Source organism: Mobula hypostoma, chromosome 7, assembly GCF_963921235.1.
Source record: "Mobula hypostoma chromosome 7, sMobHyp1.1, whole genome shotgun sequence".
NCBI classification, from domain to species: domain Eukaryota; kingdom Metazoa; phylum Chordata; class Chondrichthyes; order Myliobatiformes; family Myliobatidae; genus Mobula; species Mobula hypostoma.
Genome location: NC_086103.1, coordinates 3,933,729 through 3,949,614, shown reverse-complemented (window position 1 = coordinate 3,949,614; position 15,886 = coordinate 3,933,729). Strand labels below are relative to the sequence as shown.

General features: G+C 43.2%; 1 long non-coding RNA gene across 1 annotated transcript in view; it reads right to left on the bottom strand.

Annotated features, from left to right (window-relative positions):
• Window positions 1-220: 220 nt before the first annotated feature.
• LOC134348835 (uncharacterized) overlaps window positions 221-15,886 on the bottom strand; it is a 46,806-nt gene continuing 31,140 nt past the window's right edge. Inside the window, exons 2-3 of the long non-coding RNA XR_010018498.1 lie at window positions 2,135-2,337; window positions 221-263 (exon numbers count right to left, since the gene is read on the bottom strand). This is a non-coding gene — a long non-coding RNA (uncharacterized LOC134348835). The remainder of the gene's footprint in view (window positions 264-2,134; window positions 2,338-15,886) is intronic.

Below are 15,886 nucleotides of genomic sequence, written 5' to 3'. Positions count from 1 at the left end.
CCAATTATATCAGGTATTCCTGATACCGTAGCTTTTACAAAATGTTTTGTGATTTTGGCTGTGCTGTGAGCAGTGAAGATTTGTGGGATTCTTGCTTTGCACACCATGGGTAGATACCAGGATAAGAGGTGTGAAAGCTGTAGAAACACAATTTCGACCACACTGAGAATTCTTTCAAACGGTTTCCACTTGATCGATCTTCAGCTCTAACTGCAGGATTCCCATACATGTTGGCAGCCTGTAGTAGTGAGATGGTAGCCCTCCTGTGACCAAGCACAAAACAATACAAAGCGCTGACACCAATTATAATTAGCAACACAAGCACTACTGTTAGTAGAAGCAGTGAAAATAATCTCATTAGGTCATCGTTGGAGGCTGTACCTTAAAGTCAGGTTGTCACTGACAAAATTCAGTAATGCAATGGATCTTAGAACAAGAAGTCTTGCTATTGAGGACTATTTGTACTCCTATCATCAGTCATGGACTTTGCATCTTGCAAGCTCTACTCCTAAAAAAATTCTCCCGGTGGCTGCCGTGGAGTTGGACAGAGACCTGGGCTTCGATGAGCAAACAAACATTCATGTTGTTAGAGTGGAGGTCACCTAGTGAGTTCCCAACATCAACTCAAGACCCAACCAAGCCTCAGACTCCATGACAGAGAGATTCTTCTGTCCACCACCTGCAGCTCTCCCTCAGCTGATGGATCTGCTTCTTTGTATTGAGCATATTCATAGTTTTGTTGTTCACTGCAGAAGTTTGTGGATTCTATCCTACTTCTAGTCAGAGTTATGATGCATAAGAAAGACAAACTATGAAGCAGATGTCATCTAACTCAGGGGTTCCCAACCTTTTTTTATGCCATGGAGTCCTACCGTTAACCGAGGAACCCCTGATCGAAATGAATGGTGAATCAGGTTTTGGAATTAACGTCAACGACCTCAGAGATGAGTTTATATTAGGGTACCACTAGAAATTTCTGACCTTTAGATTTCTGAATCTTTTATTTTGGCATTGGCTGCATGTTAATACTGCTGAAGATATCAGTATTTATTGCCCATCCTTACTAGTCCTGAAGGGTCTCAGCCTGAAATTTTATCTGTTTATTCCCTTCCACAGATGCTGCAATGAAATGTTCCCACAACCAATGGACTCACTTTCAAGGACTCTTCGTCTCATGTTCTCAATATTTATTGCCTGTTTATTTATTATTATTATTATTACTATTCTTCCTTTAATGTTTACACAGTTTATTGTCTTGTGCATGCTGGCTGGTGCGATCTTTGATTGATTCTGTTATGGTTATTATTCCCTGGTTTTATTGAGTATGCCTGCAAAAATGAATCCACGGTTGTATACGCTGACATATACAGCATGTACTTCGATAATAAATTTACTTTGATTTTTGAACTTTGCATGACATACTGAGTTCCTCCAGAATTTTAAGTGTGTTGCTCAAAATTTCCAGCATTTGCAGAATCTGAAGTGACAAAGATATAGAACTTGGATTGATAAAAGGCAAGCCATATTTTCAGTTCACAAATGCCAGGGAATGAAAATCTCCAACATGAGAGAGTCTCAAGTTTAAATTCTTTACTGTCATTAAACTGTATACATATACAGTATACTGACAAATGAAACATTCCTCCAGACCAAGGTGCACAGCACAGTACATACAACACACACAACACAAAGGTAATATTAGTACAAAGGTTCAAAGGCTCATTTGTTATCAAAGCATACTATTCTGAAATTCTTCTCTCCAGATAGCCACAAGACCAGAAAAAAAGAGAACACAATCATCAACCCACAATTCCCCTCCCCCACACAAAAAAATTAGCAAAATGGACCAGGAACTTTGACCTCCCAACACCCCCCGCACACAAAACACCTCAAGAACAACAATCCCCAGAGTCCCCTCCCTTGCACAAAGAAAACAAGAAAAACTTGGTGAGAAACACAGAACATAAAGAACTACAAGTTTGAGAAAAGTCCATAGTCGACAGTCAAAGATTATATCTGAAGCACAGAAAATCTCAGTAACATCCTTTAGGTACAGTGGCAGGGCACAAAGTCTCCCCTCTCTGATAGCAGAGCAATCCCACCAGTGATCAAAAGGCAGGCAGCTGGCACTCACCTTCTGCATTTGCCTCAATGTTTCAATCTTTCTTGTTGCTTTGATCTGCAAAAAGGAGTTGAACGTCAGCCTCCGCGCCACAAGGCTGATCCTCTCTGCCTCCGCCTCGCAGAATCCTCTCTGAGACAGCGATGCACTGGATCATTCAAATGATCTCCAAACTGCAAATCACAGGCTTCAACAGTTCCAGAAACACATTCGAGCTGAAAAAGGCATAAGAGAAGTGAAATAAAGAGTTTTGTGGTCTATCCAGAAGATGTCAATCATGAGAGCATTGTACACAGGCGCCATATTACAAATAAATTAATAAATAATAGCATGCATTTACAACACGTCAAAAAGTAAACAGTATAACACTTCTGGTGCTTTGTACGTGATGAGACCTGGATGGTGGCAGTGAGTTCAGTGGCCTCATGGTCTGCAGGAAGAAGTGGTTTCCCATCCTAACAATCCTTGTCCTAAGGCTACAGAACATCCTGCCTGATGGTAGGGGTTCAAAGAGTTTGTGGGATAGACGGAAGAGTCCTTGACAGTGCTACTGGCCCTGCATACACAGCGCTCCTAATAAATATCTCGGTTGGTGAAGGAGAGACACTGATGATCCTCTTAGCCATCCTCATAAACCTTTACAGGGTTTTAAAATCAGATGCTGTGCAATTCCTATACCAAACTGTGATGCAGCTGGTCAGGACATTCTCAATGGTGCTCCTGTAAAAATTTGTTAGAATGGAGAGGGGAGCCTAGCTCATCTCAATCTTCTCAAGATGTGCCTAACCATCTCCACTAACCATCAATAGCATTACTGTTAGCAAATCTCCAACTATCAATATTCTTGAGGTAAGCAGCAACTAATAACTCAACTGATCTAGTTATGCAGCAGCTCAGAGATTCAGTATCCTGCTAAGATTAACTTACCTACTGATACAAGGAAGTCTTCCCACCACCTACGGTGGGAGAAACTAGGACCAGAGAGCACAGACTCAGAATAGAGGGATACTCCTTTAGAACAGAGATGAGGAACAGTTTTCTTAGCCAGAGGGTTGTGAATCTGTGAAATTTATTGCCACAGACATCTGTGTTAGCCAAGTCATTGGGTGTGTTTAATGTGGAGGTAGATAGGTTCCTGATTGGTAAGGATATCAAAGGTTATGGGGAGAAGGAAAGAGAATTTTCAAGTTCAAGTTTATTGTCCTTATTCTGCACATACAAGCAACCAAATGAAATAATGTTCCTCCAGACCACAGTGCACACACAAAACATATGACAGAGCACATAAAACAAAATATTGCCACATCTAAATTAATGAAGGGCAGTGTTATGATAACTGTGGGGGATTTTAACATGCGAGTAGATTGGAAAAATCAGGTCGGCACTGGATCTCAAGAGAGAGAATTTGTAGAATGTCTGCGGGATGGCTTTTTAGAACAGCTTGTTGTTGAGCCCACTAGGGGATCGGCTGTACTGGATTGGGTATTGTGTAATGAACCGGAGGTGATTGGAGAGATTGAGGTGAAGGAACCCTTGGGAGGCAGTGATCATAACATGATTGAGTTCACTGTGAAATTAGAAAAAGAGAAGCCGAAATCTGATGTGTTGGTGTTTCAGTGGAGTAAAGGAAACTACAGTGGCATGAGAGAGGAACTGGCCAAAGTTGACTGGAAAGAGACACTGGCGGGAAAGACGGCAGAGCAGCAGTGGCTGGAGTTTATGTGAGAAATGAGGAATGTGCAAGACAGGTATATTCCAAAAAAGAAGAAATTTTCGAGTGGAAAAAGGATGCAACCGTGGTTGACAAGAGAAGTCAAAGCCAAAGTTAAAGCCAAGGAGAGGGTATACAAGGAAGCAAAAATTAGTGGGAAGACAGAGGATTGGGAAGTCTTTAAAACCTTACAAAAGGAAACCAAGAAGGTCATTAAGAGAGAAAAGATTAACTATGAAAGGAAACTAGCAAATAATATCGAAGAGGATACTAAAAGCTTTTTCAAGTATATAAAGAGTAAAAGACAGGTGAGAGTAGATATAGGACCAATAGAGAATGATACTGAAGAAATTGTAATGGGAGATAAGGAGATGGCAGAGGAACTGAACAAGTATTTTGCATCATTCTTCACTGAGGAAGACAGCAGGATACCGGACACTCAAGGGTGGCAGGGAACAGAAGTGTGCGCAGTCACAATTACGACAGAGAAAGTACTCAGGAAGCTGAACAGGCTAAAGGTCGATAAATCTCCTGGACCAGATGGAATGCACCCTTGTGTTCTGAAGGAAGTAGCTGTTGAGATTGCAGAGGCATTAGCGATGATCTTTCAAAAGTCGATAGATTCCGGCATGGTTCCGGAAGACTGGAAGATTGCAAATGTCACTCCGCTATTTAAGAAGGGGGCAAGGAAGCAAAAAGGAAATTATAGACCTGTTAGCTTGACGTCGGTGGTTGGGAAGTTGTTGGAGTCGATTGTCAAGGATGAGGTTACAGAGTACCTGGAGGCATATGACAAGACAGGCAGAACTCAGCATGGGTTCCTTAAAGGAAAATCCTGCCTGACAAACCTATTACAATTTTTTGAGGAAATTACCAGTAGGCTAGACAAGGGAGATGCAGTGGATGTTGTATATTTGGATTTTCAGAAGGCCTTTGACAAGGTGCCACACATGAGGCTGCTTAACAAGATAAGAGCCCATGGAATTACAGGAAAGTTACATACGTGGATAGAGCGTTGGCTGATTGGCAGGAAACAGAGAGTGGGAATAAAGGGATCCTATTCTGGTTGGCTGCTGGTTACCAGTGGTGTTCCACAGGGATCAGTGTTGGGGACGCTTCTTTTTACATTGTACATCAACGATTTGGATTATGGAATAGATGGCTTTGTGGCTAAGTTTGCTGACGATACGAAGATAGGTGGAGGGGCCGGTAGTGCTGAGGAAACGGAGAGTCTGCAGAGAGACTTGGATAGATTGGAAGAATGGGCAGAGAAGTGGCAAATGAAGTACAATGTTGGAAAGTGTATGGTTATGTACTTTGGCAGAAAAAATAAACAGGCAGACTATTATTTAAATGGGGAAAGAATTCAAAGTTCTGAGATGCAACGGGACTTGGGAGTCCTCGTACAGGATTCCCTTAAGGTTCACCTCCAGGTTGAGTCGGTAGTGAAGAAGGCGAATGCAATGTTGGCATTCATTTCTAGAGGAATAGAGTATAGGAGCAGGGATGTGATGTTGAGGCTCTATAAGGCGCTGGTGAGACCTCACTTGGAGTACTGTGGGCAGTTTTGGTCTCCTTATTTAAGAAAGGATGTGCTGACGTTGGAGAGGGTACAGAGAAGATTCAGTAGAATGATTCCGGGAATGAGAGGGTTAACATATGAGGAACGTTTGTCCGCTCTTGGACTGTATTCCTTGGAGTTTAGAAGAATGAGGGGAGACCTCATAGAAACATTCCTAATGTTAAAAGGCATGGACAGAGTGGATGTGGCAAAGTTGTTTCCCATGATGGGGGAGTCTAGTACGAGAGGGTATGACTTCAGGATTGAAGGGCGCCCTCTCAGAACAGAAATGCGAAAAAATTTTTTTAGTCAGAGGGAATTTGCCATGGGCAGCAGTGGAGGCCAAGTCGTTGGGTGTATTTAAGGCAGAGATTGATAGGTATCTGAGTAGCCAGGGCATCAAAGGTTATGGTGAGAAGGTGGGGCAGTGGGACTAAATAGGATAAAATGGATCAGCTCATGATAAAATGGCGGAGCAGACTCGATGGGCTGAATGGCCTACTTCTGCTCCTTTGTCTTATGGTCTTATGGAAACATAATTCAAAAGGCATGCCGTGCACAGCAGAGGTAAACAGTAAACAATAAACAATGCAGTAAAGGTTAAACAGCTCGCTGTTCTTATTTATGAGATATCAGTGGTGGCAGAATATTCCTTAGCCTCATAGGTTAAGGGAAGAAGCTGTTACCCCAACTGGCAGTCCTAGACCTGATGCTTATATACCTTATTCCTTGCTTATATACTTGTGGATCAAAAAGGTTGTGGGATGGGGATTTTCAACAATGCTTCAGGCCCATAACGCTCCCAGTAAACGTCACAAATACGGGGGAGGGAGACCGCAGTGATCCACAGTGGTTTTTATTATCTTCTGTAGGGTCTCGAGGCCCAACATCTCACAGTTTTTGTACCACACAATGATGCAGCCAGACAAGACCCCTTCGATGTTGCTCCTGTAGAAAGTTGTTGGGATGGGCACAAGGAACCCTGCACACCTCAGTTTCCACAAAAAGTGTAGACATCGCTGTGCCTTCTTGACTAATGTGAAAGTGTTGTGGAATCAGCTTAGATTGTCAATTATGTGAACACCAAGGAACTTTGTGGTCTCACAATCTCCTCAGCAGAGCTATTGATGTACAATGGAAAGTAGTTGACCTGTGCATCCCTGAAGTCCACAGTCATCTCTTTTATCTTGTCCATGTTGAGACTCAGGTTGTTGTTCTCACACCAATTGACAAGCCTCTCTGCTTCCTCTCTCTATGCTGAGTTATCATTTTTGCTGATGCAGTCAACCACTCTTGTTTCATCAGTGAACTTGAAGATGTGGTTTGAGCTGGATCTGGCAGTGTGTTCATGAGTCAACAGTGTGAACAGCAGCAGGCTGAGCACACAGCCATGGGAGGTACCAGTGCTCAGCACGATGGAGCTTGAGAGGTTACTGCTAACTTGGCCTCACTAGGGTCTTTCTGTGAAGAATTCCAGCAACCAGTTACGGACAGGGGTATGGAATCTGAGTGAGGACAGTTCAGACACCAACTTCTGAGGAATGATCATATTGAACAACAAGTTGAAGTTGATGAACTCATCCTGGTGTATGAGGCATTGTTTAGGATGTAGTTGAGGGCCAAGGAAATTGAAAGGGTCCAATGTAGCTGGAATATGGGGTTCTATATGATCCATTACCAAAATGGGGTTGAGAGAAAACATAAATCAGCCATGATCGAATGGAAGAACAGACTCAAAGGGCCATGTGGCTTAGTTCTGTTTCTATGTCTATGATCTTACGATTTATGGTCTACAAGGCACAAAGCCTGGAATCATTTCCACTGGCCTAGATGAGTGTGGTTCCACTTGAATTCAATAAATTTGATGCCATCCATCATGATGCAACCACTACATTGTTTTCTGTAGTAGCCATCGTGTAGAGTAGTGTGAAGTCGAATATGATCTTCTCCAAAGGGGCTATTTATCGGTGGGCTCTCAAGTGGCTGTAGAGGCCGATCCAGGATCCATATAAATAGGATGTTACTGTGGATTCCTCTATTGGAGAATGCCTGTACATGACCTTGTTTAACATGGGAGGATGAAGCATGGGCAGCTACCAAATGGTCCTTGATAGATCAAGATCAGGATCCAGTGGCATGAATACAAGACCTAACCCTTGACCTAATTGCCATTGGTGACCCTACCAGGATTTAAGTGCCAAATGGCTAAACATCAGACAGCATCACTCTCAGGATGTTAGAAGCTCAGAAACTTCTCCAAAGTAACAATCCTTGGAGCTATGGTGCATATAATGTACAAAAGGCACTGTTGCTACTTGTGTAAGTTAAGCCAATGGCACCTTTCAATCAAGCCAGTTCTATCACCAAGAACATCAAGGAGAGGGGAACGCTATTACCTCTATGTTCTTTCCATACAAATCATACACCATCCAGACTTGGAAATATATATATTATCATTATAATATATTATTCATTATTGCTGTGGATCTTCCTATCCCAGAACATGACTGAGTTACTTTTAACAAAAAGGATTGAAGCTGTACAGGAAAGTGATTTGTTTCACTGAGACTTTCTCAAGGGTAGTTGGTGATGGTGAATAGATTCTGGCCATAGCAATGGCAAAGTGAAACGAAGCATTGAATAAAATCAATTTGTTTTGGAAAAACTGTAAACCTAAAATGGGCTTAGATCAAAATAAATAACTGGGTACCTTGAACTTAGTACAATCTGGTTCTGTTTTAACTAATTAAATTATTAACTCAGGCACATTGCGCTTAAGAATTTTTAAGAATTTTAATGGATCATATACAGATCCCATGAAAATTGCATTCACAGAATAGAAAAGATGAAGTTAACATAATTGTTGTTGAAATATTCAAGGCATTGCAATTAAGATATCAGAGAAAATGGATTTGTTTCCAACTGTACTTAAAGATTGGATCTTAAATTTGAGAAATCGTTACATCAACACAAACTTGAAATGTTGCCACTCGGGCCTCAAGCAATGGTCAGGTTTGTGGAAGATTCTTTGGAAAAGATGTTTTGCAGGAAATGTATAAAAGACATTTTCAAGAGGGCCACAACCTTGTTTTGTTTTGGAGACTTGCATGTCTCAATGACCTGGAGTGCTCTCTCGTCTGGAGTCAGGGCTTTGTGCCTTGACTCTTGGTAGGGTCACCTATACCAAACAGGTCAAAGGGTAGAGGACAGACTAAGATTGCTCTGCCGGTCCTTCAGGTTTGGGGCTTCCGCTCAGAGCTAACAATCCAGACTGGTAAAACAAAATTGTAACAGAAACACCAATGAAGACTTCAACATCTGTTTACTTTCGGTGTTCCTGAGTCTCCAAACCAGGACTTGCATGACCGACAGTAGTGAAAACCAAGAAGAAGCTACTGACATGATGAAGGAAGCCCTGAGCACTGCAAGAGTTGGAGGATATTCATTGCTGCCCCAAATGCTCAGCAGTGTAACAGGCAGTACATGATAATTAAGCATAAAAGACAGGCAATATGCGACATCCTTAAGTCAACTACATTCCATTAACTTTTAAGCCACACGATTGGATCAGACCTATTTAGTTGTTGCAGGGTGCTCAATGAATGTGATAGCAGATCACTAGTCAAAGAGTCTCACCATACTATGTCATGAATGGTCTCACTGAGGTTCCAGATAATTGGAGAGCCATCATTATTCGTGAGGGCTCCAGCAGGTTGAATGTGTTAAGGATGCTTCCCTTTGTGCATGAATCCACAAATAAACTAGTCACTGTTTAAAAATAAGTGGCAATTCATTTACAAAAGGAATAAAGCAATCTGCTTCCTCTTCTCCGAATGTCCAGGGTCCTTGCAAATGTCTTCCTCAAAGGATGGTGGCTGCAGAATCTTTTTAAGGCAGAAGTTGATGGATACCCGATAAGTTGGAGGACAAAAGGTTACTGGTAGTAATTGGGAATGTATAACTGGAGTCATAATCAGGTTAGTAACAGTGTTATTGAATGGGGAAGCAGGTTCAAAGGGGTGAATAGTCTTTTTTTCTGCTCCTAATTGGCATGAATCACCAGAAAGAGGATGGCATTTATCCTGCAGCATAGATACAATGTTGCAGAGAAGTGCCATAATTCAAGCAACGTATTTGACCAATACTATTAGAGTTTACAATGGACCAACACCATGCTCCCAGAAAGATCAAGGACCTCATCATGAACTACTATGGGAAGTTCAGACTGAGAGTCACTTCTGGGACTATGACATCAGGGTGGTATAGGCTGGAGAAGGGGATTATAACTGGGTGCACAATCTCTGTTATTGTCTTTGCCCTTGCCATGAATATGATAGTCAAGCTGAGGCAGAGTGTAGAGGCCCGCTGACCAAGTCTGGTGTTTGGCAGCCCCCGATCAGAGCCTTTATGGACAACCTCATTATCACGACAACATCAGTTCCTGGCAGCAGGTGGATCCTCCAGGGGCCTGGAAAAGCTCATCGCATGGGCAAGGATGAGCTTCAGACCAGCTAAATCCAGGTCCATGGTATTGAAGAAGGGCAAAGTGGTGGACAAATTTTGTTTTACCTTGGATGGCACTAAAATTCCATCTATCAACGAGAAGCCAGTCAAGAGCTTGGGGAAGGTCTTCGACTGTACCCTCAGAGATGCAGCTGCCGTCCGATCAGCTTCTAAGGAGCTTGAGAGCTGGCTCACACCTCGGTGGACAAGTCAGGCTTACCTGGAAGGTTCAAAGCCTGGATTTACCAGCATAGCTTCCTACCCCGAATCCTATGGCCGCTACTGGTATACGAGGTGCCTGTGACAACTGTGGAGTTGCTGAAGAGAAAGGTCAGTAACTACCTTCGAAGGTGGCTGGGCCTACCTCATAGTCTGAGCGGTGCAGCACTGTACAGAAGGTGCAGTAAGCTGCGACTTCCCTTCAGCAGCCTGGATGAGGAGTTCAGGGTTTCCCGCACAAGAGAGGTGCTGCAGTACAGGGATTCCAAAGACCCTATAGTGGCAGCAACAGGCATCCAGGTACGGATGGGCAGGAAGTGGAAGGCACAGGGAGGGCTGGTGGTAGCAGAGTCCCGGCTGAGACACAGGGCTCCGGTGGGGACAGTGTCAACTGGGCAAGCGGGGCTGGGCTCCGTTTCACAACCTCGCTATAACAAGGCCAAAGGCAAGGACAGACGCCAACTAGTCCTGGAGTAAGTACGGCCTGGTGTTGAAGAGGAGGAGAATAGCAGGATGGTGGAATGCGGCATCAGGGAGCATGGACAAGGTGGGAAGGTGCGCTGGAGCAGAAAATCTCCTGGTCTGACATCTGGCAGGTGGAACCCCAGCACGTCTGGGGCAAGAGTGATACACCAGCATTTCCTCTCTATCCAGGAAGAGGATCACTGGAGCACATCCTTAGCAGCTGCCCTAAAGCCTTGGGGGAAGGTCGCTACCGGTGGCGTCATGACCAGGTACTGAAGACAGTGGCAGAGAGCATTGCGATGGCCATGACCACCAGCAAACAGAGTGGTCAGAGGAAGAACACCTCCTTTGTCAGAGCCGGAGTACAGCCCCTACATCAGCCCAGACGAGCATCATCATTGGGCCTGCTTAGCACCGCAGCAGATTGGCCGCTTCAAGTTGATCAGGGGAGGCAGCTGAAGCTTCCCGACCAAACAGCAACAACTTCACTCAGGATGGATGTGGTCCTTTCTTCAGTGTCCTCGAAGCAGGTTGTCCTCATCAAGTTGACAGTTCCCTGGGAGGACCGCATTGAGGAGGCAAATGAGCAGAAGCGGGCCAAGTACCAGGAGCTGGTGGAGCAGTGCCGAAGGCAAGGCTGGGAGGCTCACTGCGAGCCCATCAAAGTCGGGTGCAGGGGTTTTGCTGGCCACTCACTCTGCAGAGTCTACACCCTACTTGGCATCACTGCGGCTGGCAAGAGGAAAGCCATCAGGACCATCACAGAGGCCGCTCAGAGAGCCTCCAGATGGCTGTGGATCAGGAGGGGTGATCCATGGGCCAATGTTGCTGGGACACAAGCTGGGGTCTGATCAACCCCGGCTGGGTCACCCGGCCAAGGGTGTATGATGTTGAAAGACCCGAAGCACCCGACGACCCCAGGTTACATCACTGATGATGTGTCCCAGCACATCTGTAGGGTGTTTCTCAGAATCAAACAGTTACTCTATAAGAGTTATGGTAGGTGCGATTTACAGAGCTTGGCAGTGAGGCCAGGTTAGCAAGGATACCAGGGTGATTGGACAGACTCCTGCAGGGCCAGAGAAAAGAACGGACCATCTCAGAAGCCCGAAATCACCTCAGTGCAGAAGCTGTGTGGTTGAAAGCTAACTTGGTGAAATGGAGCTACATGATGAGACTCAAGACGCAGTTAGGTTGAAACACAAATGGACTGGCCATCTCTCAAGAATGAAACACCATTGTTCAATTTCTTTGAGACAAGCTTATTGGCATTGGTATTGATATTGCTATTGTTTATTATTGTCAGAGGTACCAAGAAACAGCGAAAAGTTTTTTGTTACATACTGTTTATTCAGATCTAATCATTACACAGTGCAACAAGCTCGAATAAGATAAGCTAGTGACAATGAAGAATAAAGTGTAAAAGCTACTGAAAAAGTGCAGTGCAGTTAAAGAACAGAGTGCAAGATCATAACTAGGTAAATTATGAGGCCAAGAGTCTACCTGATCAAAGTTCAAAGTCGTCGTGGCTATCCCTCGAGGTCGAGGATGATGGTCTTCATTCTGTTGCTCTCAAGTGGCTTATGAGTCCAATCTTGGCTCTGAAAGTTCTTCCACATTCAGGACAGGTAGTTCCAGATGGCAGATCGGGCTTTGGTTGTTGCTACCCCTCTTTCCATTTTCTTCTCTTTTCTTCTAATTCTGAACATCTGTCGGCTTCGAAAGTTGCTGTTCCTTGTCGGATGATGGATTGCCAGAGTTTCCTGTCCTTGGCATTGGTTTCCCAATTGTTGATGTCCATGTTACATTTCTTCATGTTAGCTTTTAAGATGTCTTTGAATCTCTTCTGTTGTCCGCCTCTTTTACGTTTGCCTTTCTCAAGCTGGGAGTAGAAGATTTGTTTCAGCAGACGTTCGTCTTTCATCTGCACAAAATGACCGCTCCATCTTAGTTGGTTCTTGATGACGTAGGCTTCAATGCTTGTTGCTTTGCTTCATTTAGCACACTGACGTTGGTTCTTCTATCTTCCCAGCTGATATTTAAGATGTTTCGAAGACAGTGTTGATGGAACTTTTCAAGTGCCTTCAGATGTCGTCGGTATGTTGTCCAAGTTTCTGATGCATACAGGAGCGTTGGGATTACCACTGCTTTGTACACTAACATTTTGGTGTCTGTTCAGATGTCACGATCATGAAAGACTCTTGTTCGGAGACGTTCAAAAGCTGTTCCAGTGCATTTAAGATGATGTTGGATCTCGTCATTAAGGTCAACATTGGAGGAGAGGTGACTTCCAAGGTACGGAAAGTGGTCCACGTTTTCCAGGGTTGTTTTGCCAAGTTGAATTGATGGTTCTATCCAATTTGTCTCAATTGGTGACGGTTGATTGATGATCTGAGTCTTCTTGGAATTGATGGTAAGTTCAAGTTTAGTGTATGCACGGTTGAAGGCAGTCAGAATCTGCTGTAGGTGGTTTTCTGAAAGAGCTGCAACATTGTTGTCATCTGCGTATTGGAACTCGATGAGGGAACTTGTGGATGTCTTCGTTTTGGACTTGAGACGGGTTGAGAAAGTTCAAAGTAAATGTATTATCAAAGTACATACAACCCTGAGATTCATTATCTTGCAGGCATACTCAATAAATCCACAGTATTTTGTATTTATTGCTCTGGATTTCCAGCACCTGCAGAATTTCATGTGTCTATAGAGGGGAGGCTGGTTCGTGTGGTGTGCTGAGCTGTGTCCACACCTCTCTGCAGTTTCCTATAGTTATGACTAGAGTAGTTGTCATACTAAGCCATTATGTATCCAGACAGAATGCTTTCTGTAGTGCATTGATGAAAATTGGGAAACGTCGGTGGGGCATGCCAAATTTTTATTTTAGTCTACTGAGGAAGTAGAGGCTAAATTAATTGTACCAATCAATGAAAGAGTTGTGAAAAACATGGGAAGATGGTGGAGGTCAACCACAGAACATGAGAATCAGCAGGCACAAATGCCGAGGAGATTCTGCCATAGGTGGGTTTCCATGTGCCAGGTACCTGATGAAAGATGAAATGGAGTTTTACCCTCAGTCTTATAACACAAACTATTGTTAGCTTACCAAACTCCAAAACCTCATTAAAGATGACGATAAGTTCTGAAATATACATAAGACATAAATCGAGCCTTCCTGCTTAGTTCCCTGGAGCTACAAAAACCAAATGAGTATTTATTTAATACTCAATTTGCATGATCAAAGCTTTAGGCAAAATGAGGTTGTTAAATTTCTAAAGCCGTGACACCTTCTTAATTCTACATAGTTCCATTAAAACTGTCTACAGTTATCATGTTCTTAACACTGCTTTAAACTAGGAATTTTAATTCAATGCAGTGCTCTGTGCTGCATAACGCGATTATGAATTATGTGAAAAGCCTCAAGTATTGTTGAGTTCATGTAAAAAAAAAGATTGCCTCAGTAATTGAATATTCTGTCATTTATTAAAATATTATTTTGAGGATTCCAAATTGTTAACCTGCTTCAGAGAGGTCCTGTTCAATTGTTATTCAGTTCTTTCACTGAGCTGGGCACAGAATCTTTTTTTCATTTTTGTTTTCCATGACAACCTCTACTGAAGAGTTATCCTGCCCAGATCCATGTTGATGAAATAAGTCGATTATGCAGACTTATGGAATAGGAGGCCCGGAATAAAGACCATTCAATCCAACTACTTTATACCAGCCTTTTTGCTCAATACAAGCCTTTTCATAAAACCCCATCAATGTGACCCTTTCCACGTAGGCCGTTGTACACTCGGTGGCCAAATTATTAGATACCTCCTGTATCTAATAAGCTGGCCAGAGCATTTTCTTGTGGTCTTCTGCTGCTGTAGCCCATCTGCTTCAAGGTTCGACGTGTTGTGCATTCTTTTACTCACCACTGTGGTAACACGTGGTTATTCAACTTACTGTCACCTTCAACTAGTCCAGCCATTCTCCTCTGACCTCTCTCATTAACAAGGCATTTTCATCCACAGAACTCGCACTCTCTGGTTGTTTTTTTTTGTTTTTCACACCATTCTCAGTAAACTCTAGAGAGTGCTGTGCACGAGAATCCCAGGAGATCAGCAGTTTCTATGATACTCAAACCATCCAGCCTGGAACCAACAATTATTTCATGGCCAAAATCGCATAGATCACCCGTCTTCCCCATTCTGATGTCTGGTCTGAACAACAAGTGACTACATCTGCATGTTTTTATGCATTGAGTTGTTGCCATGTGATTGGCTGATTTGACACAGTATTTGCATTAATGCACAGGTATACGGGTGTATCTGATAACGTGACCAGAGGATATATGTAAAGGTATTGGAAGTACAAGTGGGAGAAGAGATACAAATATAAACATCAACCTATCACATTGTTCTGTCAAGCTGATCGCAACTTCTTTCAGTTCCTGAGCAAAAGCGAGAATACAGGACGGCACCTGAAGTTCTGCAGTTGTATGTAGGAAAGGACAGGCCAGGTGAGAAGCAATAGTGTCAAGGTATGAGGTTGTAACTGATGGCATGTTGAATGCACAGCACAACAACTCTTATGTCTTTCACAGAGTAATACAGCATGGAACTAGACCCTTCAGCTCAATTCATCCACGCCGAGCAAAATGCCCACCAAGCTAGTCCTATTTCCTTTCATATAGCCCATATCTCTTTCAAACTCTCCTATCTGTGTATTTATCCAAATCTCTTTTAAATATTGTTATCATGCTTGCCTCAAATATAGAGCTCCCTCTGTGTGAAAAAATTGCAGCTCAGATCACTTTTAATACTTTCACCACTTCCCTTAAACCTATACACTCCAGAGTGCATATCTCCACCAGTTCCTATTTCCAGGCAAAAAATATTTCATGGATTCTTTTCTTTCTTTGCCCGTCATGGTTTTATAATATTCTCTTGCATCATAGAAGAAGGCCATTCAGCCTACTGAATCAATGCTAGCCCTCAGAGTAATTAGAGTGATCCCAGGAATGGAAGAGATAACGTATGAGGAGTGTTTGACAGATCTGGACCTGTGTTCACTGGAGCTTAGAAGAATGAGGGATCTCATTTATACCTATTGAATATTGAGATGTCAAGATAGAGTGGATGTGGAGAGGATGTTTCCTACAGTGGGTGAGTCTAGGACGAGATGGCATGGCCTCAGAATAGAGGGGTGTCCACTTAGAACAGAGATGAGAAGGAACTTCTTTAACCAGATGGTGGTAAATCTGTGGAATTCATTGTCACAGATGGACGTGGATGTCAAATCATTAAGTATATTTAAAGTGGAG